The following is a 25,122-nucleotide window of genomic DNA, read 5'->3' on the forward strand; positions in this document are numbered from 1 at the left end:
AGTGTACTCATTTTTTGTTTCTTGTTTTTTAAACTTCTCAGAATACTCCATATAAGAGTGAGATCCAGCATGGGAAGTGTCTGAAGAACTGGCTTCTTTTGCAAGAAATGAGCTTGTCTGCACTGAAAAATCTGACTTTTAAAGGGAAACTAATTTCAGTTTGAACTAGGGATCATCTTACTCCCATTCCTTACCATACATTTAATTGCTTGTACATACATGTGCATATACCCAGCCACATATACAAGTAGAAAACAAAATCAGCATTTCTTGAAGGTGTAAAATCTTCAGTTAGTGCTTTATCATACTGGAGTCAATGACAAATTTTGCAGGCACATCACTGGTGCAGGATCAGGTCTGCAGGCAGGAATAATTTGAGGAAAGTATTGAGAGTTATATTCTTTAGGTGTTCTCTCCCCAGTAATGCAGACTGGCTAGTTGACAGGGATAAGACACAGCTAGTAGAACCTCCCTCCATATGTGGGCTCCAGTAGCAATCACAGAGAGGTACATCCACCACGCCATACCTGTAATGGTGGAGAGAGGGTTTCAGTTTAGTCTTTATCTACATTAGAAAGCTCTGCCAGTGGAGTTACGGCCAGCAAACTTACACCATATGGCTGCTGAAAACTTAAGTCTGCTCAGCAAAGATAGTTTATCTCTGCTGGAAGAATTTCTCCAACCACAGAAAAGCTTTGGGTGTGAACATACTGAAAGTGTGTTGGCAGAACTGGAGTTTTGCCAGAAAAAAAAATTGTATAGTAGACTAGGCCATAGCCTCAGTCTTTGACAAAATCATTTATATAAAGCTCCTTCTTGTGGCTTGTGAGCTGGGGGAAAATTTGCCCAACCCTTTCCTTTTCATGAGGAAATTATAGAGGAATCACAAGTTACATTGACACATAATTCCAAATTTGGGCAGTGGACCTAATCCTGCTTTTGGTTAAACAGTCCCTCAGCTGAAAGCTATTTCAAATTTGCATAGCTGTAACACAGAGCAGAATTTGTCCCAGCCACTAGTCTTGCTGTGCAGCTGGAGAATCTTTTAATAAAGCAGGGTTTTGCTACTTGGTACCAATTTCTTAAGATTCCTTAGCCAAGAAACAATATTCTATTATTAAATATTCACCACTGATACTTTCCATGCATGCATTTTATACATTGTCTTTGGTTATTTCTTGCAGCCTGCCAGTCTGTTATGTTTCTGACTTGTCATGTAGCAGGCTAAACACATTGATATAGAACAGAAGTCACATCCTGTGAGTTCACATTTTCCCCTGCAGTTCGGACTCGTTTTCAGATTACAGACACAGCTTTGCCAGTTGTCTGTGAAGCTGGATAAAACATATATGCAATGCAACCAACAATAGCAAATGAATATTTACTATGGCAGTTTTTCTGTTTGTGTGTTTTCTTTTTCAATGCAGTAGTCTATACAACTCACACCAAACCCACGAAGACTACACTTTCAGAGAATGGGACCTGGAGTGTGATTGTTGTATTTGTATATATGCATGTAGCATGTGCATACACTCACCAGGCAGCAGTGAAACTGCTGGTTGGAGGTGCAAGCTGACTTGTTTTTGCAAACACCCACTTGCACACACATTTTTTAAGTTTATATTTATCATGATTTTTGCTTATTCCTTTCACCTCTATTCTTTGCAAATCCAGTCCTAGATGGTAAAATTAAAATCTCTTTAGTGGCTGAGCAAAGTCATGGTTACGCTGTGGCAGTAGCAAGCCTGCAGAAGCAGGTAGATAGACCATGCTAGGGAGTGGCCTGGCTGGGACACACTACTACTATGGGGTAGACATGCCCTAAGTTTTCTTTAGAATCAAGAAGGCGTATTTTGCACAAGCAAAACTGAAGAGAAAAGAAAAGAAAACCTTCTGGGGACATAGGATCAAAGAAAGGAAAATTAGGGAAGGTCTTTTAGTGGCTGTCTATAACACAGTGGCACCACATCCTGGTCAGGGCAGGCCTTGTGATATCTCGTAGCTCAGGAAAAGGCAGGAAGACTTCTTGCTCTCAACAGGACTCTATTGCAACTGCTAACACACACACACACACACACACACAAAGATAGCTGACAACTTCCTGTTGATATCATCATGTCAGCCCTCAGAGAGGGAGTTAACCCTTACTACTACATCCTCCTTTCTCAGGAGAAACTTGAAGGTTTTCCAAAGAACTGCAAAATCATCTTGAGAGGACAGGTTATAATCAGATCATTCTCTTGTGAGTCTTTACCACTCACTTTCCTACAAAAAGAGAATAATCAAAACAGAATCATCAATGACCCTTTTCATTTAAAATGGATAGATTCACAAATCTAGTGTATTTGGTGGCACTGATGCATGTCTTGACTTAGTGTAGTAAACAGGTGGATTATGATGGAGATGCTCTTGATTCTTATGGAGAAGACTTCTAGGTGTCTCCATCCAATATGAACAAGAGGTATCTACCCTAGCCTGGACAGTGCTTCGTACCCCTGCATCTGGAATCCAAACTTCCTGCTTTGAGGAAAGAGTAGGTTTCTTGAGGCATGCCTGATGTTATAATTCCACCTCTGACAGTCCTTTATCAGTTTATCTTTTTCATGAAATTCCTGTGCGTAATCAAGTTTGGAACCAAGTCATCTAACGTAGTTGATAGAGTTGTACAGAGTCAGTGACTCATAAAGAACTCAGCTGGACTCAATCCACGCTGTAATGATGTTGAATGGTATATCAAACTGCTTAAATGCAGATCCAGAAAACTGTGGACCATTATCTGTTTTTAAAACTGAAGGTTTACCATGGTTGGTGTATACAGGTTTCCCTCGATTTATACGGAACGCATTTTATGCGGTACATGCGTTCCTGAAGAACGGCACATAAATTGAATTGGCATAAAGCGAACCCACCTTACAATGTAACAAATAGGAATATGTTCCCATGGTGCTGAAGGAGGGAGGGAGTCTGGGACTAGGGAAGGGGCAGGAGAAAGGGTGCCACTCCCAGGGCTGCACAAGGCAGCAAAGCAGAGGGAACAGAGCGGCACTCACCCCATCCCCGGCTGCAGCGGCTCCGGGAGTGGCCGGCTCCAGCTGCCTGCAGCCACTGGGCTGCACTCTGCTCTGCCTGTCCCCACTCACCTCTGCTCCTGGGCTGCTCCATGCCCTGGTGCGGACAGCTGGTGCTGGCTGCTCCCAGGGCCGCTGCAGCCAGGGCTGGGGTGAATGCCATGCCCTGTGATGCCTGGGGCTCTGCTCATCCTCACTCACCCCAGCCCGTTCTGTAGTGACTCCGGGAGCAGCTGACACCAGCTGCCTGCACCAGGGCATGGCACAGCCCAGAAGCAGAGGTGAGTGGGGACAAGCAGAGCACAGTGCATCCCAGTAGCTGCAGGCAGCTGGCACCACCCACTCCTGGGGCTGCTGCAGCTGGGGCTAGGGTGGGTGGGGCCACAGCCCTTTCCCCTCCCCTCACAGACATACCTGCTTAGCCCAGGGGGTGGGGTGGGGGGGGGAGCATCTATACTGATTTCATAAGAGCAAATTTACCTTGCATATAACAAATGATGGGTCTAAATATGCTCATTGCATAAAAGCAAATTTGCATATAAAGAACCTGCATAAATTGAGGGAAACCTGTATACTTTTCAATACCATTATAACTCTCTCAGCTGTAGTATTCTGTAACTGTGCCATCTCCAAGTAACTGGAGTAATAGTCAATAACAATGTGGTAAACAGAACCTTTCCAGGTCAGTAAATAGGATCCCAGCATCTGCCATGGTGTCACAGAGCATGGTGGTGCCCTGTTCCTGAAGAGGGGAAAACTGCTAGGGAGGGAGCACTAGCAGTGACTAAGGAGCCCAGCTGTGGGTTGCCAGGGCAACCAATGAAGGCCAGCTGACTGGAAGGGGCCAGGCCTGGCTCCCTTTATAAACCCAAGGAGCTGAGACCAGGGGCAGTTCCCTGCCAGCAGCCAGGGAGGCAGGAGCTCCCTAAGCCACGATGCGAGGAGAAGCCTAACTGGAGGTACAGCTTGACCTGAGTTGAGTGATGTTGTTACAGCCAGGCGGCTTATGTTTGAGTTATAGCCAGGAGGCTCAAGTTTGTGTTGCTGTTTGTTAGACCGGTGGTTTGGGTGAGGCTATAAGGGGATGGAGGAGGCCTCATAGGGGACTTCCAGCGGAGTGTGAGGACCCCAGTGCCAGTGTGGGTGCGGCGAGCCCCAGAAAGGGAGCTGCACTATTGAGAAGCCCAAGTGTGGGCATGGAGAGCCCCAGAAAGGAGGCAGCATTATTGAGAAGCCCAAGTGTGGGTACGGCGAGCCCCAGAAAGGGAGCAGCATTATTGAAAAGCCCAAGTGTGGGCATGGCGAGCCCCAGATAGGGGGGCAGCACAATTGGTAAGCCCAAGTGTGGGCACGGTGAGCCCCAGATGGGCTTCCTACTTCTGCTGCCCCCCTAAGTGTGGGCACAGTGAGCCCCAGATAGGGGGCAGCACAATTGGGAAGCCCAAGTTAGGCATGGCGAGCCCCAGATAGGGGGGGCAACATCATTAGGAAGCCCAAGTATGGGCATGGTGAGCCCCAGGACAGGGCAGTAGTTTATTATTGAGAAGCCCCAGTGCGGGCTTGGTAAGCCCGAGAGAGGGCGTAGCATCATAGAGGAGGCCCAGGTAGGACAGGAAGGGCCAAAAGAGTGATAGGATTGAGACAACGGTGATTCCATTGGCGAGGTGTGGACTGCGGTGTAGGGGAGGAAACGGAGCCACAGACAGCGTCCCCTAGTGGCAGGGCAGTATAAGGGCAGCCTCCCGCTAATTAATATTAATTAAGTAATTAAGAACAAGGCATGGCAGGTGAGTAGGCGGGCAGTTGCCCCAGAGACAGGTGTGCAGGTCACAATGAGGGCAGCCCAGAGTGACTACTTGTCACACATGGATAATCTGGTAATTTAGTCATAAGACATGGCTCTACATGGACTGGTTGGTGTTGAGCACAAGCCTTACAACTAGTCAACCATTTCTGTATGTCATCACTGAAAGAAGGCCATCAAACTGTCTGATGAGCCCTGGTTTGACATCTTGTAGAACCCTGATGAGTTTCATGAATCTTCTTTAAGATCTCCTGGCATAGAGCGGAAAGTATCAGTACTGTGTTGTGGAACATGACTAAATCCCTGACAACATGGAAATCGAGCTCCTCTTGTTGGCACAGTCACAATCTTTAAATTCTACTTGAGGCCATCCTTCTAAGCAGTACTTCTTTATTTTTTGACAGAAAGGATCAGCTTCGTGAGCCTTCTGGATTCTTGTCTGTAATGAACCATATATTAGTATCCCCTCCGCTATAAGGTCCACCTAAACAACAACATCTCATGCTTGGCAGAGTTCTTCTGGAGACCATTGTGTCTGTAATAGTGCCCTAAAAGTATCAGTGATTGTGAAAGGGAAGAAAGAGATAGGGGACAAGTAGAGAGCCCTAGAGATATCCCGCTTCTGATACTTACCTCAGCGGTAGTGCAGAGCAACGTCAGGAAGTAGGGTCCTGGGTGACATTTCTGGAGCAGCTGATTTCTCCAGAGTGGCACATGGCAGATCAGAGAAGCTACTTCTGACTCTAGAGAGGAGCCAATGAGAGAGGTTCAGAGCATAGAGAATGAAGGAACACTGACTGGACTCTCCTCCTGAGAAGCACATCTGTGCAGTTACAAAGGAGAGTAGCTGAATGGACATGCTGACAATTGGAGGATCACCAAAGTGAAACCGTTGCGGACCACTGTCTTCCCCACTATGAAAGGCAGGACTCCAGGCACCAAGAGAAGAACAAGGTCAGAAGTGGCTGGAAAGGGGCAGGTGGGAGAGGAACTGGAGAAGGGAAACCCAGCAAAGAACCAGCTCTGCAGATTTTCGCCTCCCTCCCCCGCTTTCCACAGGACTGCAGGGAAGCCTCACACCCTGAGGCCAGTGAGCAGTTAATAGATAGCAGCCCACACTGGGTTAGTCTTCATAGATTTCATAGACATTAGGGATGGAAGGGACCTCGGAAGATCATCGAGTCCAGCCCCCTGCCCAAAGGGCAGGAAGTCAGCTGGGGTCATAGGAACCCAGCAAGTTAAGCATCCAGTTTGCTCTTGAAGGTGTTCAGTGTAGGCGTTTGAACCACCTTCGGTGGCAGGCTGTTCCAGACCTTGGGGGCTCGGACAGTAAAGAAATTATTCCTTATGTCCAGCCTGAAACGGTCTTGTAATAGTTTATGAACATTCGACCTAGTCGTCATCCCTTGGGGTGCTCTGGTGAACAAACGTTCCCCCAGATACTGGTGGTCACCCCTGATAAACTTATAGGTGGCCATCAGATCACCTCTGAGCCTACGCTTTTCCAGGCTAAAGAGCCCCAGGGCTCTCAGCCTGTCATCGTAGGGTCTGCTTCCCTGACCTCTGATCATGCGCGTGGCTCTTCTCTGGACTCTCTCAAGCTTCTCCACATCCTTTTTGAATTGTGGAGCCCAAAACTGGATGCAGTACTCCAGCTGCAGCCTCACTAAGGTCGAGTACAAGGGGAGAATGACGTCCCGGGATTTGCTTGAGAAGAATCTATGGATGCAAGCCAGCGTTTTGGTCGCTTTACTAGCTGCAGCATCACACTGCAGGCTCATGTTCATCTTGTGGTCAATGATGACCCCCAAGTCTCTTTCTTGCATACTTCTAGCCAACGTAGCACTGCTGAGCCTATAAGGATGCTGCGGGTTTTTCTTCCCAAGGTGAAGAACCTTGCATTTATCGGCGTTGAACACCATCAGATTCTCGTCCGACCACTTGCTGAGCCTGTCCAGGTCAGCCTGGATCACCCGCCTGTCTTCTGGTGTGGATGCTTTGCCCCAAAGTTTGGTGTCATCAGCGAACTTGGCCAGTCCGCTTTTGACTCCAGTGTCCACATCATTAATGAAGATGTTGAACAGTATGGGTCCAAGGACAGAGCCTTGGGGGACCCCACTGGTCACAGGACACCACGATGAGTGACTTCCATCAATTATTACCCTCTGGGTCCGGCCCCGAAGCCAATTTTCCAGCCAGTGGATTGTGGAGGACCCAAGGCGAGAATTGGCCAGTTTCTCCAAGAGGTGATCATGGGAAACCAGATTGAAGGCTTTTTTGAAGTCAAGATATATGACATCAATCTCTTCTCCCTTGTCCAGGTGATAGGTCACCTGGTCGTAGAAGGAAATGAGATTGGTCAAGCAAGACCTACCCGCAACAAACCCATGCTGGCTATCCCTTAAGATGTTGGCATCGGCCAGTCCATTAAGGATGGCCTGTCTAATAAACTTTTCTAAGATCTTCCCCGGGATAGAAGGCAGGCTAATGGGCCTATAGTTAGCCGGATCCACTTTCCTCCCTTTCTTGAAGATAGGCACCACGTTGGCCTTCTTCCAGTCTTTGGGCATGACACCAGAGCGCCAAGAGTTTTCAAAGATCCATACTAGAGGCTGGGCTATGATGCTCGCCAGCTCCTTGAGTACCCTGGGGTGAAGATTGTCAGGGCCGGCTGACTTGAAGGTATCCAGCTTCTCAAGATGTTCCTTCACGAAGTCAGCATCAATGGAGGGCAGGGGATCACCCTCACCCGGACTTCCGTCCCATAGCGGGCATGGGGGTCCCATGGGACTGATGAAAGAGCGATGCAAAGTACCTATTTAATAGGTTGGCTTTTTCCTGGGCGTCAGTTGTCAGTTGCCCCATCTGGTTCAGTAGGGGTCCAATGTTGCCCCTGCTTTTCCTCCGGCTCCCCACATATCTGAAAAAGGACTTTTTATTGTCCTTGATGCTCAAAGCTAGTTGGAGTTCAGTTGCAGCCTTGGATTTCCTGGTATGCTCCCTACAGGTCCGGACCAGTGCAGAATAATCCTCCTTGGAGGTGACTCCCATCCTTTGTAGGCCTTTCTTTTTAGCCTCAGGAGGTCTGCTAGGTCCATGGAGAGCCATGGGGCTGCTGTGCCCTCTTGCTGCCTTTCCTCCAAGATGGAATAGACTTAGCTTGTGCATTGAGGATCGCTCCCTTGAGGAGCAACCACTCTTCTTGAACTCCCCTCTCCCTGTGGTCATGGTCCCTTAAGGCCTCACTGACAAGCCTCCTGAGCTTGTCAAAGTCGGCTTTCCTGAAGTCAAGGACTTCTGTGTTGCTGACTGACTTGCCAGCTTTTCAGTGGATGGTGAAGGTGATCAGCTCGTGGTCACTGTCACCCAGCTTCCCATCGATCACTAGGTCACCAACTAGGTCATCCCCAGTAGCCAGTACCAGGTCGAGCAGCACTTTGCCTCTCATTGGCCCATAGACTTCTTGAGTCAGGTAGAGGTCACCCACACACGAGAGGAAGCTTTGCGACCGCTCAGATTTTGCTGAGCGATCCTCCCACGAGATGTCCAGGTAATTGAAGTCACCCATGACAACCATGGTCCTGGAGCATGCGGCCTCAGCCAGTTCCCGGGCAAACTCTTGGTCAAGCTCAGGACTTTGGGTGGGAGGTCTGTAGTAGACTCCCACTGTTGTGTCCCCTGTGCCGTGTTCCCCATGGATTTTAACCCAGAGGGTCTCCAGCCATCCACCTGGTCGCCAATATCAGCTTGCAGGGATGTGTAGCTTTCCTTAACATAGAGAGCTACACCCCCGCCCCTTTTCTCTACACGATCCCTCCTGTACAGGGTATAGCCATCTATACCCGTGGTCCAGTCATGGGTGGAGTCCCACCAGGTCTCCGTTATCCCTATGACATCATCATTATTTGCATTGAGCAGGAGGATGAGTTCCTCCTGCTTGTTCCCCAGGCTCCTGGCATTTGTGTACAGGCAAGCAAGTGCCCCCTGGTGGGCTCCTTCCTTGCCCACAGATTTTACCAGGGCTGGGGCAGGGGTGGGCTCCCTTAAGTGCCTTGAACTGCTGGCTTTGCAAGGACTCTTCTTTAATAAGGACCATGATTCAAGCCGTAAGAGAAGGACTGGGGGTGACTGCATGGTGTACGTACAGTCCCCCTTCTGCAGCCAGACTTCCACCTTCCCAGAATATGGTGGGTCTGCACCATTAGAATGTGGTCTAGGAATACCACGGTCCAGTTCGCTCTTGCTCAGATGGAGTGCTCTCACCTACCATATCTTGATTCTTGGGAGATAGAGAAAATGGACCAACTATAATTTCCAGAGCTATAGGCCAGTCTTCTTATGGGGCTCCAATCTCCCCTTTATTCCACACTAACCATGTCAGATGAACTCTAATGGTAATTCCTGGCTGTATAAAGCCTCTCTTGACTTTCAGTGAGCACAAGCCAGATACAGTGCTTATGTGAATGTAGACTATGACAAGAAATATAGATCCAGCCCATTTGAACAGTCATCAAGTTACTGGTCCAATGCCCATTGCCTGAAAGCCATGCCACTTTCACAGGGCTCAACAGTTCTTTGAAGACAATGTGTACCAGACACACAATTTTTCATGGAACTCTTAACAACAGCCAGTTCTCGGGTGAAGACTTAACCCAAAACAAAAGGGAAAAGAACAGAGCAAAGTAAAAAATGGACAGGCCTCAGCTCTCCATTGCTTTAGGGTCAAAACTCAAGTCCCTTATATAATCTTTGGTTCTTCCCCTTTAACACAGATTCCCCTTCTGGGCTCCTCACACCTGCCAGTGTCTATGAGTAAAGTCCTTAATATAACTGCAGGAGGGATATTTCCTTCCCAAATATGCACAACTAACAATCAGTAAAATGAACAAAAAATCAACATGTTTACTAAAGTTACCCGACTTTACTTATCTGAAATGAGGCTGCTTCTGGTACTCATCATGATCAACATGCCCTGGGTGAGCAGCTTCGGGCTCAGGTCTCTCCCAAGACTGTCTAGAGAGCTTTCATTCCTCCCTCAGGACAGCTCCCAGGAATTGTTCAATGGCCCTCTGGCCACCATCTGCTTGCAGGCTCTTCAACTCCTGTCTGCTGGAGGACTCCCACTTCCAGTTTCTGGCTGTCCTGGAAATGCATCCACATTGTGGATGTGCCATCATCCCTGCACAGGGTACTTTACCAGGGCCTGTTTGGTGCCTCTCCTCTGATCTGGAGTGAGAGGCTAGTTTTAAAACTCTGCATCTTGGGTACAGTGTAGCTTGTTGGCTCTGGGACTAGGTAAGTGGGATGCCTCTATGCATTATAGGGCTTGCTAGTACTGCCCTGAGCTCATCTGCCTACAGAGAGCAACAGGGTAGACCTCGGCTCCGGATCACCAGGTCTGCCAGGAAGTGGATCTTACATTTTCTTATCTGCCACGACTTTGATGACCTATATATTCCTGGGAGGCACTACCCACGATGATCCTGCCTGGTCTTAATCCCTGTGTCTTCTGTAGGGCTCCAAACCTCCCCTTTACTGCAACCTAGCCTCTCCAGATGGTGTTCACGATATTCTTCTGCAGCCAGGTTGCAGTGCTGCCTCTTGTAACCTTATTTTACCTCTACCCCAGGGTGTCCTAATGCCTCTTTTGGGGATACCCTTCCAGGGGCGATTTTGGCCTGTGTTTATATATAAAAAAAAAAAAAAAAAAAAAAAAAAAAATCAAAATAAACAGCAACAAAAAAAAATCACAGAAAACCCCAGCTGCTTCACAGCCTTCTTGTCAGGCTCTGGCAATGTCTCTTTTCACCTTGATCAGGTGTTCAACCTCCCAATCACCATAATCCAGACAAAGCAATCCCTTAGTCCATTCTTTGCTGGTGCTAGCCTGCCCTGCACCCCTATGAATGTTCACAGTCTCTTTGGGTCTCCCCCCTGTGCAGGAAGGCTCTACCTGTGGCGGTAGATTTTTTTCCTTCAGGCCCTCCTCTGGATCCTCTGTTGGAAAACTCCACTCGGGATATTCTCTCAGGCCTTGTGGACTCCCTTGCTTCAGATCCCAAGCTGCAGCTCCGCTCCAGAGATTACCACTAGCCGCACATTTGCAGGCCTCTGCCTGCCTCAGGGTCATTCCTGCAGCATTCCTCAGGCACCTTCTGTAGTTTCTGCCTGCCAAGACAATCAGCTGCTCCTCTCTCTTTGTGGCCTGCAGAGAACTGACCCCCTCTGCCCTTCTCCATGTCCAGAAATACTTTTAAGCAGCCTCCTTCCACCAATCCTGAGTGAGATGCTGCTCTGGAAATTGGGTGGGTATTTTCCTTCCTTTCTGGACTGTGGCTGCAGCCCTGCTGGCCCTCCATGCTGTAAGTTCTGTCTTACTTCTTCACAGTAAGTGCAAGTTTTCATAGGCTCATAAATTCATAGACATTAGGGCTGGAAAGGACCTTGGAAGATCATTGAGTCCAGTCCCCTGCCCAGGGGCAGGAAATCACCAGGGATCATAGGATCCCAGCAAGAGAAACATCCAAACATCTCTTGAAGGCATTCAAAGTAGGTGCTTGAACCACCTCTGGTGGCAATCTATTCCAAACCTTTGGTGCTTGGACAGTAAAGAAGTTCTTCCTTACGTCCAGCCTGAAAAGGTCAAGGAGGAGTTTGTGACTGTACGACCTTGTCATCCCTTGGGGTGCTCTGGTGAACAGATGTTCCCCCAGATCCTGGTGAGCACCCCTGATAAACCTATAGGTGGCCCCCAGATCATCCCTGAGCCTGCACTTTTCCAGGCTGAAGAGTCCCATAGCTCTCATAAGGTCTGTTTTCCTGACCTCTGATCATGCGCGTGGCTGTCCTCTGCACCCTCTCAAGCTTCTCCACATCCTTTTTGAATTGTGGAGACCAAAACTGGACACAGTACTCCAGCTGCGGCCTCATCAAGGCTGAGTACAACAGGAGAATGGAGTCCTGGGATTTGCTTGAGAAGCATGTATGGATGCAAGCCAGTGTTTTGCTTGCTTTACTAGCTGCAGCATCACATTGAAGGTTCATGTTCATCTTGTGGTCATTCATGACTCCCAAGGCCCTTTCGTCCGTAGTGCTAGCCAGTATAGCACTGCCAAGCCTATAAGCATGCTGCAGGTTTTTCTTTCCAAGGTGGAGAACCTTGCATTTTTCAGTGTTAAACCATCAGATTCTCATCCGCCCATTTCCTGATCCTGTCAAGGTCAGCCTGGATCAGCCTCCTGTTAGGTGTAGATGCTTTACCCCAGAGTTTGGTGTTGTGGCGAACTTGGCCAGTCCACTTCTGATACCAATGTCCACATCATTAATGAAGATGTTGAATAGTATAGGCCCAAGGACAGAGCTTTGGGGGACCCCGCATAGGGCACCACAACAATTGACTTCCATCAACCACCACCCTCTGGGTCCCGGCACCATGGAACCAATTCCCCAGCCAGTGGATCGTGATGAGGCCGAGGCCACAGTTAACCAGTTTTGCTAAGAGGTGATCATGGGATACCAGATAGAAGGCTTTTTTAAAGTCAAGATATACAACATAAATCTCTCTTCCCTTGTCCAGGTGATATGTCACCTGGTCATAAAAGGATATAAGATTGGTCAAGCAAGAACTACCCAAAATAAACCTAAGCCAGCTATCCCTCAGGATGTTGCTATTGGCCAGTCTGTTAAGAATGGCCTCTTTGATAATATTTTCTAAGACCTTCCCTGGGATAGAGGTCAGGCTGTCTACAGTTTACAGTTGAGCTGGTGCCATTCCTGGTGCTCCCTTTCAATCCCCCCCTGGCTCCTTTACACATGGGCATAGGGCACAGGATCTCAACCAAGGCCAAAGAAACCCCATTCCTGGTGTGAGAGCAGGTCCAGACTGGAGAGAGATTCTGGGTGCTGTTGGGCTGTTTGTTTTGTTTGCATTCCCTTGTTTTGATTCTCCCCTTCACGGAGACTTAGTACTACTTGGTTTTGGGGATCTGGTTTTTGAATTGGACTAGACGGTGCCCACAGTTTGGGGAAGGCTGTCCTTGACCCTATAGGCCTGAAAGGACTTTAACTGCCAGCCCATGCTTTGTGTAAATAAGGAGGATTGGAAAGAATCTTGACACAGAGATGTGAGGGTTGAGAGGATTGGGGTTGAGGTAAGTCTCATGTCCCTTTTCTCCCCTCCTAGTGAGTTTAAAGATCTGGCTAACATCAAAGGATATGGCTAGGTGGGATGTAGGGGAGGTGGAGCCCCATGAAGATACCCAGGTTGTCAGGCTAGAGTGGCACTCAAAAGAGGAACTGCTTCCCAATAAAAGATAACATCAAAGTCATGGAAGGAAAGGAAGGCAATCCCAGAACTTCTGGGTGCCATAGGATGAAGCGTCTCTTGCAATACATGTTTCTCATGCTGAATCATACTGGCCTAGTATCAGAGATTAGATGAATATTGATTTTTATCTTCCTGAAGGCTGATTGTTGCAGCAGACCCCAGAACCTTATGTTGTTGTCACTTAAAAGGCTTTTTAAAGGTTTTGTTATTGTTGCCAGGTTTGGCACAAAACAGTCCAAAAATATGCCTATTCCTAACAATCTGCATAATACTGGGGCATCCTTGGGTTCTGGTAAACCCTTAATAGATGCAACTTTTGCTGAACCTGGTTGGATTCCTTGGGGTTGATTCAATGTCCCACAGGCATGAGGTGAGAGGTAGAAAAAGTGCACTTTTCATTAATTGTAACCCTCACTTCTGAGTGTTGCATTCAGTCTTGCATCACGTTGTGCCTTGGTGTAGTAAACCAAAAAGTCATCGGCATGACAAAAAGCACCTTCTAGGCCATCCAATATCTGTGATATCTGAAGCTGAAAGAGTTCACGAGTGGGTGAGATCCCAAAAGGTAACTATTAATGGCAATTAATGGTCTGGCTTAGTCCTGTGTCCTTCTGATGCATGCAAAAGCAAGAACTTAATTGTGTACTACTTTGGGTGTTGTTACATGTTACAATTTGCACATGATAACTGTTTAGAATGTACTAAAATTAGAATGTGTTCTGCAGAGTTGTACGTTAAGGATTAATACAATCTCTGACCTGCAGAAATTTGACTTATCATTAGAGGTTGGATGAACAGGGCTGTAGCTAGGAGCCGGGAATCCTAGGTTCTATCTCTGCTCTGGGTTGGGGAAGTGAAAGAGAGCTCTGCTACAAGGAGACCCTTGAGCCAAGCCCATAGATTTAATAGATTTCATAGACATTAGGACCAGAAAGGGACTTTGTGAGATGATCGAGTCCAGCCCCTATGCCAGAGGCAGGAAGTCTGCAGGGATCAGATGATCCCAGCAAGATAAACATCCAAATGCCTTTGGAATGAGTCCAGAGTAGGTTCTTGCACCGCCTCTGGTGGGAATCTGTTCCAGACCTTGGACTGTAAAAATGTTTTTCCTTATATCAAGTCTTAATCGGCCTCCTAGAAGTTTGTGGCCATTAGACCTAGTTATCCCTTGGGGGGCCCTGGTGAACAACTGTTCTCCCAGATCCTGATGCACCCTCCCTTATATACTTTTAGGCAGACACCAAGTCCCCTCTGAGCCTTCTCTTTGCCCAAGCTGAAGAGTCCCATGTCCCTCAGCCTCTCCTTGTAAGGCTTGTTCTCTTGGCCTTTGATCATAAGAGTGGATGTCCTCTGGACTCCCTTGAGCTTATCCACATCCCTCCTGAAGTGGGGGGCCCAAAACTGGACACGGTACTCCAGTTGTGACCTCCCTAAGGCTGAGTAAAGTGGGAAGACAATGTCCCTGGTTTTGCTCGAGATGCATCGGTGGATGCATGCCAGGGTTAGGTTTGCTCTGCCAGCCACGACATTGCACTGGGGGCTTACGTTCATCTTTTGGTCAATCAAGACCCCCATGTCTCTTTCAGTCACAGTGCTAGCAAATCTATAAGTATGATGCTGATTTTTTTTCCCCAAGGTGGAGTACCCTTCATTTCTCTACATTGAATACCATCAGGTTTAGGTCTGCCCACATTGCAAGCATGTCCAGGTCAGCTTGTATCCCCAGCCTGTCCTGCAGTGTTTAGTGTTGTACATGAACTTTGCCAGTCCACATCTGATGCCTGTATCCAGGTCATTAATGAAGATGTTGAAAAGAACCAGCCCAACCACTGAGCCCTGGGGGACTCCACTGGTAACCTTGCAACACGTTGATTTGTTCCGATCAACTACCCTTTGGGTCTGACCCATGGAGCCAGTTCCCCAGCCATCAAACCGTGAGATGGTCAAGGCCACAGTTCCCCAGCTTGGTCATGAGGACATCATGGGAGACCAAGTCAAAGGCCTTCTCAAAGTCCAGATAAATGACATCAACCTCATCTCCCTTGTCCAGGCAATGTGTCACCTGGTCATAGAAGGATATGAGGTTGGTCAGACAAGACCTTCCAGTATTAAAACCATGTTGGCTGGCATTCAGTATGTTGCCTTCTGTTAGCATGTTGCAGATGGATCCCTTGATAATTTTCTCCAAGATCTTTCCAGTTGGTTATTCCCTGCCAACCCAATCTAGTTCCCCTGTGCCAGAGGCCAGGCATCCAGCCTTCCCCAGAGAGGGCTGCATCATTTGCCTGGTCTTACCTCTCAGCTCTGTGTTCTTGGGGAACGCTGACACAGGACGCAGCCTGTCTGACTCACAAAGAGTTCCCCCCTCCCCCCACTCCCCTTCTCTACCTAAACAAAATTGATTAAGATGCAGTGGGAGACATACCTAAAGCCCTCCAGATAAGGGAGCAACTGCCCTAGGTCTCATTTGCATCTGAGATGGAACCAGATGAACATTCACTTACATGGGAGACGGAGAACAGAAAATCTGAAGCAAAGACTGCAGTGAATTCTGGGATCGGAGAAGCAGGGGAGCACTGCATGATGGGGAATCTGTGCTCCAAATGCTAATCAACCAACATTTACACACACCCAGCTCAGCATTTATCAGACCAGTTCTAATCTGGATTTACAAAGGACTTTCTGCCTTCCCCCCCCCCCCCCAACACACCTCTAAGCAGAAGTAGAGTTTAATAGGTATCTCGGGCTGTACATTCCCCAGTCCCACTATGGGAGGCCTTTTTAAACTTGATTGACTTGGTTGCTGGGTTAGGGAATGCTGAGGCAAGAGACTGAGTCAGACGGGGTATGGGCAACATTTGAACAATGGTAAAAGGTTCATCACCGTGTCCAGCCTGTTGGAGCCCTGACCACAAGTGTTGTCATACTTTTCCCGGGATGACTGGTGGAAGTCCTGCCCACAAAAGGTTATGAACAGTCCAATAATTGTCTAAGTCTGTTAAAAGACTACAGTAAGATCTGGAAAAGTCATGGTAAGCTGAGGATTGTTCACAACAAGTAAAAATCCAAAACCCTGATGCTGCAAGCTATCTATTGTTTCTGAAGAAACAATAAGGCATCCCATCAGCATATCTGCTATCCATAGGAATTTCAAGCTGGCTCTTGAGTGTCTTGTTATTCCTTAACCGTATGTTTTTCCTGATTATCAATCAGTTTCTTGAGATGTTCCAAACCAGATAACCCCTTGTCAATAGAAAAGACAATGATTTACACTATTAAGAATGCTTTGAAGAAGCTGAACTGAGGGTATAAATATCTGTAAAAAAAAACAAACAAACAAAAAAAAAAAACCAAAAAGGAGCAAAATCTGTGTGTGTGTGCTTCAAGAGGAGAAGTCTCTCTGACACCATCCACTGTTGTTCTCGAGAAGCTGGAAGAAACAGATCATCTCCCTTCAAGGATTGTGCTAAGAACCTTACCTGTCAGCATTGAAACCCAAGTGCCTTGGACTGGTGAGATCCCAGCTCTTGCTTTCTCTCTTTTTTCTCTAGGCATAGATTTCTGAACCTGAACTGTATTAGTTAAGCTTGAGCTAAGTTTCCCCAAATACTTAGTGAAACCAGAGTAATATTTTAATTGTTTTTGTTTGTTTTCCTTTGCATGTCTATTACTATTAGTACCATAATATATTTCATATACTTAGCAATAAATAACTTTTATAGTCAAACTGGTAGTACCTGGGTATATTTTTCCTTCTCTTCTTCTCCTTCCCCACTTGCTCTACAGCAACACTTCTTTTACCTAAGCTAAAGATCCCTGTGAAGCCCCAAAATACCGTGGGGTCTGCTCATCAAGAGGCTAAAGATTGGGACGTGCTGAGTTTGAAACACATAAAGGGATCAGCTTGTACAGGCTGATTGACCCAGTTTGGCTCAGACATGCCCTAATGAACTGAATGCTGGCCCATGAGGGTGTCAGCTGGACACCCAGCCAGATTCAGAGGGATTCTGTTCACCTGTGTGCTTGTGTCTGACTGCAGTTTATTGTTGCTCAGATGAACTGATTCTTAGCATATGAGAGTGTCAGCTGGTCCATGCTGATCAACCTGGCCAGTCAGGCGTGTCACATGAATCTGTGTGTGTTTGTATGTGTATGACTGATTTGGTGACTGGAGGAACCCAGCCCCATTGAAACTGAGTCCTGCAAGATAGCTCCATTGAGGGTGAGGACTTGCAGAAGGGAGATATACAGCTCTTTATAGAAACACAAGTAACATAAGCAGCACATTGACAGAATTACCAAGACTCTAGAAATGTCTCCCTAATAAATGAGCACACCCCAAAGTGATGGGCAAATCTGGTAACACTCGAGCTGGGAGAAAGCTTCAGGAAAGTTCAGTTAACCATGATTACAAATGGATAATTGAACTTTTCCCATGCTGCCTGGCCACATTTCCCATGAGCTCCCCTGGCACTCCCAAGGCTGTCTCTCTCCTGGGTTCCTTCCACAGCCCCTGAATTCCTGTCCTGGGGTGAGCTGGAGAGTGCTGTGTTGTGGAGAGGCTGTGATTTTGGTCTCCACAAAATCTGGGGCAAGGAGACGCTGGAGGGAGATTTGCACAGAGGAAGCATGGAGCTGCCAGGAGGGAGGAAGTATGCTTCCTGTTCCCACTTTGCTAAACCTTCTCCTGGTGGTTGTGGCTTTGCACTCATAGGGGAAGCTGCCAGAAGGCTTGGGGCAGTGGGAGCATGGAGCCATAGGGCAGCCATGCCACTTATCTGGCTGATGGGCTCTAGGTTGCTGTGCTACATAGGGGCCTGGCTAAGGCATCCCTAGCACTTGCAGGGCTCTGCCTGCCCCCAGATAGTACAAAACCTTGAGGAATAGTGCTTGGGAGGGTGACTAGGTAGCTCATGCAGCGGGATAGGAGTGGCAGGAAGCGATGCCTCCTAGGGTACTGGAGGACCCAAATTGCTCATTTTATCTTTGTGGGTGCCAACTGACATTACTACAACATAAACTGAGTAGCATGACCCAGAGGTATTCTTGCCTGATATACCATAACTTTGAGATGCTAAGAAAGCACTTGGAACACGTTTTCCCTTTCTAACATGTTGATGCTCATGTTTTATGTGCCTTTATAATAGCCTAAAAATACCATGTAACAAGGGCCTTAGATCCTATTCATGCCTTGCCTTCTAAGAGTCATGCCAGAGATTGGGAATAGAGCAGCATCAAGGGTGTGTCTGACTTTAGATCCAGGCTGCTATGGCATTCTGGAGAGCCCAAGCATGGGGACAGTTAGAGAACGTACAGCAGGGTACAGTATTTTTGCCAATGGGAACAGAGTATGCCACTCCTACCTAATGTGATCAGCACATCACAGCTCTTCAGTGTGGCCTAGTCACATCTCCACATCAATACACCACAACTGTTGGGTTTTCTTCAGTCTCTCCTCTCTATTCTGCACTTTCTATTTTATTTTATTTCCTCTTTGTCTAAATTAAACAGCTTTTTTCCTCTCACCTCATTTATGGAACTTTCTAGTTCTTTTTCTTTAGACCCTGACAATTACATTTAATCTTTTCTTCAGATGTGAGCCCAGATGAGCATATAACAGAGGGCAAACAACTCAACACAACACAATACAACACCCAGAACAAAGTACTTTACACAAGAGGTTAGAATCATCATTCCATTTTTGCAGATAAGTGTGGCACAGAGACAGGAATTGAATTGTCCACAGTAATACATCAGGCTAGTTGCAGAGCTGAGAATATAGCCCGAGTCTCATTTATCCACTAAGCAACCTTGTTTTTATAACATTTATCTTATTTTTCCTAAGCATCTATGTGTTGCTGGAACTAGGTGCTGCCTCCTCTGGCCTTGCCTGCAGCCTGCCCACTCCTTTTTCTCTTTACATATGGCTGACAGTCTTTTGTGGCATTGAAGACTGATGGAGATGATGACAGTGGTGGGTTTTACATTTCTTTTGCCCAGTGGGGGAATCTGCTCATAGAAGCTTCTTTCCATGCAGTCTGACTGGGGCAGCCCCACCTATTATGTGTTAAAAATTAAAAAGATATTTTAACCTGGGTTTCAGACAGTGCTATTAATGATTAATACCCAGGAATTTTACATGATTTTCACCATTAACACTCACTGTTTTCATGTTCATTTGATCTTCCCTTTCATATTTATTTTATTCATGCATAAATCCATTCCTCTTTTGTTTATAGGTAAGAAATGGGCACACAAACAAGCTATCATGAAGCAAAGGAAGGTGAAATTCGGCATCTACAAGAGATGCGACATCACCATAGCAACAAGCTACAGCATTGTAGCTCGCTGCTACAGCGATGTAGCATTGGCAGGCATTAACAGTGACACTGCCACTACTGCACAGTGGTTGATGTCTACTGCACAGTAAGATTGAAAATGACCTACGTGCCACTGGAATTGTGGAGTACTGATGGGTATGGTGCAGTACAAACTGAACAGTCAGGGACATCTACAGGCATGCCAGCTGTGTGTCAGCAGCTCCCCAAAGTTGGTAGTATGTATGTTCTTATTTCACTGTAAACTAAAGCCAACCTATATTAGTGTAGCACTCAGTAAAAGATGGGTACTCTTCCATGGATTAACTTTCATCTACGGCAGGGTAAGTGCATGTGTATGGACAGTTATTGCTGAACACTTAACACATGGTAGTCCTGTTCTTTTTTGCCTCGTGATAACTTGTTCATGTGCGCGCTCTTCCCCATTCAGTTTTATGGTGGTACTCTAGCACAATCCTGACATATTTGGTTGTGAGCATGACACGCATTTACTTTTGAATTTAACAAGCCACAATCAGCCATCCAAACCCTAAACCATTTTTACCTTATAATTAAAACAGCATTCTTTTTTCAAACAAGAAATATATGTTGCTTATACATTTTGGAACAGAGCTAAGTTCTACTGACAATGTTTCTTTAAACACTGTCACAAATGCTTTGTGGGTCCTGTTCCCCAAATAGGAAAGACGGACATCCCAAGCTAACCAGATGATGAACATGCCACCTTATTGTATATCCTATCATAGCTACTCAGTGCATTAAAGAAATGGCAAAAGAAAACTTGCATATGGTGGGAGATGTTTCAAAAATGTTTTCCTAGCATTTAATTTTAAACATCTGCTCTGCTGTTAATATTTTCATCCAATGGGACACATTGTCAGATGGGCAGACCACAGCTGACATTAGTAGGTGAGGCAGGTATCTGGCTGTGGACCAGCATGTCAGGAGAAGAGAAAATGAAGTTATAGCTTGCTGAGTACTATCCAAATGATTAATTAATTAATTTTTGTTACTTGCCAAATATTTTATTTGAGAAATAGTATTCAGCCAGTTACAGTCAGTTTAATAATGAAAAACTAATTCACTGCATGATTTATTCACTAAATAGCAGCTAAATTCAGTGAATAAAATATTGGTCAGGTTGTATTCCAGCAGCACTGAGCAGACTCAGTCCTGGGAGAAGACTTTTGTCTACACAATTCATTTTATAAAAGCTGAGGCAAAATCATCTCTCAGCTATCCTGTTAGAATGCCTCTCACAAATATTTTGGTTCATTGATGCAACTGAGAAAAGAGATTGTGTAACTGTCCTTCAGACTAATTTTCAAATCTGTATTTTGTGCCTGTCAATTTGTTAACTGTTAAGCCAACAAAATGTTTCAGCCTCAAGAACTGAATCATTTAATTCTACCAAACTAACATTCAGGTTATTTGTAAATAAATCCTTGACTTGGTTATGGGTGATATAGTAACCCTGTATTCTCAGAGTTTTCAGCTCAGCTGTGCTAGTTAGAGCATGTAGTTATTTCTACATTAATATCTTATTTAAAATAGGCAAGCAACTAGGAACAGACAATTTTCCCTCTTATCAAATGATAACTTAAATATTTGTGTTGAAAATTTTGAAATAGACATGGCTCAAGATATAAAATATTTGTTCAGGGCTGCACAGCATTTACCCTTCTTTCTAATTTGGATTTGCTGTTCTGAATGATTTCAATGTATATTGACAGAGAATTATGCAGCATTGAGAGTTGAACCACTAATAAGTCTACAAATTCTCATAGGCAAGAAATTCTAATCAAAGGATTTAAAAAAAATGATATTAAAATTATATCTCTGAAGTCAACACCAGTTCTAAGTTGATTATGTTCTTTTGGAGTCATGGAATAAAGAATGAGTAAGTTTCTCTGTGAACCTTACTAATTTTGTATTTGCAGAAGAACCATGGATCTGAGAAAAGAGTTAAGCTGGATATGTGAAAGGATGCAAAAATCTTTAGATTTGCATATACAATATTGAGATCATGAGAATGTCAAATTTAAATGCAAAACTCACATGTCTCATGAATAAATCATGAATGGAAGCAAGCCTGATTTATTCTTTTTTACCAATTGTTATTTCTCTCTCCCCGCTGCCCCTCCTACACAGACTCCTTCAATAGGCCCTAATCTGCAAAACAGACTATTTCTTCTTTCCTTCTGTAGGAAATGCATTGATAGATGTAACAGTATAGGAAGCTGTGGGCTCCTTCAGTACTAAAATGTATATTTGTGTATGTATATTATTTATACTTGTTTAGGAAGTAAACAAACATCATTTCCTCTTTTTCTCTCAGTCTCTTATTCTCTCTTTTTCTGTCTCTCTCTCTCACTAAAGAGATACCTCAACACCATGGCAACAGCCTCCAACCCTTTAAGTGTATGATACAACCAGATTTGGAAAAGGTTAGCTCTGTGTTGTAATCAAATCCAGGCAGATCAATCATGTAAGCAGATGACTTTCAATGTACTGTGAAGTAATGAATGACTAGATCTCACAGGACTTTTTTCTGGTGTATGAGATAACTACAGACATTTTCCAGGTTAATGACAAATAAATATAGTACTGAAGGAGTAGAAGAATGTAGTGGGGGAAGGAATAAGAAGGGGTTATGATATAAAAATGGACCTTGTTTGTATCTGTGGAGGAGCAAGCATGGGCACAACCAGAGGGAATGGAGAGCTCCGCTTCTGGAGCTGTTGCCTTATTAGGATAGAAGCTCCAAGAGAGGAGGGGAGCAGTGGGATGTGAGGTCCGAGAGAGAAGAGGGAGGATGAAGGAGAAGAGAGGGGAATAAAGAGATCCTCCAGAAAATCTGCAGAGAAACTGATTATGCTCACAGTTGGTCCTGAAGGGAATGGAACAAAGGGCACATCCCTGGAAAGACTCTGAGGGATGCGGGACATCTGTCTGCAATAGTAAGAAGAAAAAAAAGGGGGATTTGTATTAAAAAAACCTCTCTGTATGTGTTAAAGATTGGTTTTGTATGGTCCCCAAGAGGATTCAAGCCTACAAGTTAAAGACAAGGGTGACTGGTGGCTCCAATATTAATAAAGATAAAAGGATTTCATGCAGACAGACCTGAAGATATAAGACCTCTCTTAACATGGGGAGATATTGAATGAAGTAAAAGAAAGGGAAGAAGATTCTAGGAGAGCACCAGTTCATTAATACTAAGTTCAGTTCATTCGTGTTTTAATTGTTGAAGAGTAAAGTCTTTTTGTGTGAGAAGAGTTACAAAGTTAATACTGTAAGAGATATTTGAAAGTGATGCAATGAACATCTTCTGTCTGACTGTGTGTGGAACTTGAACGAATTTGTAACAGAAAAAATAAAGAAAAGTTATTGATCTTAACCAGACTGTGGCTGGATATCTAACTTCGAGTTCGGTCGTATATACAAATAAGTGGATTAAATGACATATGCATCTTGCATGTGAGCCCCATTAAAAGGTTATAATAAGAGCAAACTAACGGAGAATAACCCTCCCGACTAATAATATCTAAAATTAATATTAGTAATAATAACATCAAAGATGTGGCAGGAGGGAAAGTCAGGGCATACCAACAGCTCATAGAATAGCAGCAAGCGCAGACAAGGAAACCATAAGCTAAATCACAACAGTATCTTTAATAAGTGAAGTAAAGAGGTTAGAGGAACAAAATACAACTCAATAATGTTGGACATTCTGTGAAATGTTCTCTTTGGCAGAGTGCACTGGTTCCTGTTCACACTCACTATGGCTGTAGAACCTAAACTGTTCTCAATACTTGTGCATTTCGTAGATTTCATAGACATTAGGGCTGAAGGGACCTCGTAAGAACATTGGGTCCAGCCCCCTGCCCAAGGCAGGGCAATAAGTTAGCTAGGGTCAAAAGATCCTAGCAAGATAAGTTTCCAAATGTTTCTTAAAATTGTCCAGAATAGTTGCTTGCACCACTTTTAGAGAGAGTCTGTTCCAGGCCTTGGGGGCTCGGACAACAAAGAAGTTTTTCTTTATGTCCAGCCTAAAATGGTCTTGCAGGAGTTTGTGACCATTGGACCTTGTCATCCTTTGTGGGGCTCTGGTGAACAGTTGTTCCCCAAGATCCTGATTCACATTCTTTATGTACTTAAGGCTGCCACCAAGTCACCCTTGAGCCTGCGCTTCTCCAGGATGAAGAGTCCTATAGCTCACAGCCTGTCTTCATAAGGCCCGTTCTCTTGCCCTCTGATCGTGAGTGTGGCTGTCCTCTGGACTCTTTCAAGCTTCTCCACATCCTTCCTGAATTGTTCAGCCCAGAACTGGATGCAGTACTCTAGCTGCGGCTTACCAAGGCTGAGTATATCAGGAGAATGACGTCCTGGGTCTTGCTCTTGCTCAAGATTCTTTAGTAGATGCAAGCCAAAGTCTTGTTCACTTTGCCAGCTACGGTATCACATTGGTGACTCATGTTCATCTTGTGGTCAGTCAAGACCCCCAAGTCTCTTTCGGCCATGGTGCTAGTGAATGTAGCATTGCTGGGCCTATAAGTGTGTTGCGGGTTTTTCCCCCTGAAATAGAGCACCTTGCATTTCTCCATATTGAATACCATCAGGTTTTCACCCATCCGCTTTGCAAGCCTATCAAGGTCAGTCTGGATTAACAGCCTATCCTCAAGTGTGGACACTCATCCCCAAAGTTTGGTGTCATCAGTGAACTTAGCCAGTTCGCTTTTGACACCAGTGTCCAGATCATTTATAAAGACATTAAAGAATACAGGTCCAAGAACGGAGCCTCAGAGGACACCACTAGTCACTGACTGCCATGTTGATTCAGTTCCATCAACTACCAGTCTCTGGGTCCTCCAGTTTCCCAGCCATCAAACTATGTAGTTGAGGCCACAGTTGCCCAATTTTTCCATGAGGACATCATGGGACACCAAGTCAAAGGCTTTTTTAAAGTTCAAATACATTATATCAACCTTTTCTCTTTTGTCCAGGTGATACATCACCTGGTCATAGAAGGATATGAGATTGGTCAGGCAAGACCTACCCACAACAGACCTGTGCTGGCTATCCCTCAGGATGTTGCCTTCTGTTAGCCTGTCAAAAATGGTTTCTTTGATATTTTTTTCCAAGATCTTTCCAGGAATTGCCATTTCCCAATTTGACCAGGAGGACATCATGGGAGACCAGAACAAAGACCTTTTTTGAAGTTGAAGTATATGACATCAACCTCATTTCCTCTATCCAGGTGGTGAGTAACTTAATTATAGAAGGAAATGAGTTTGGTTTGGCATGACTCGCCCATGATGAAGCCATGTTGGCTATCCTGCAGAATAGTACCTTTAGTTAGCCTATGTGTGATGGTTTCTTTCATTATTTTCTCCAGGATTTTACCTGGGATTGAGGTCAAACTGATTGGCCTGTAGTTTCCTGGGTCCTCCCTTCCTTAAAGATAGGTACTACATTGGCTTTTTTTCTAGTCTTCTGGAGTGCCACAAGTCTTCAGATAACTTTGCCATAGGTTGTGCGAAGACATCAGCCAGTATTTTTAGCACTCTCAGTTGTAGTTCATCTGGT

Source organism: Alligator mississippiensis, chromosome 9 (assembly GCF_030867095.1).
Source record: "Alligator mississippiensis isolate rAllMis1 chromosome 9, rAllMis1, whole genome shotgun sequence".
Lineage (NCBI taxonomy): Eukaryota > Metazoa > Chordata > Crocodylia > Alligatoridae > Alligator > Alligator mississippiensis.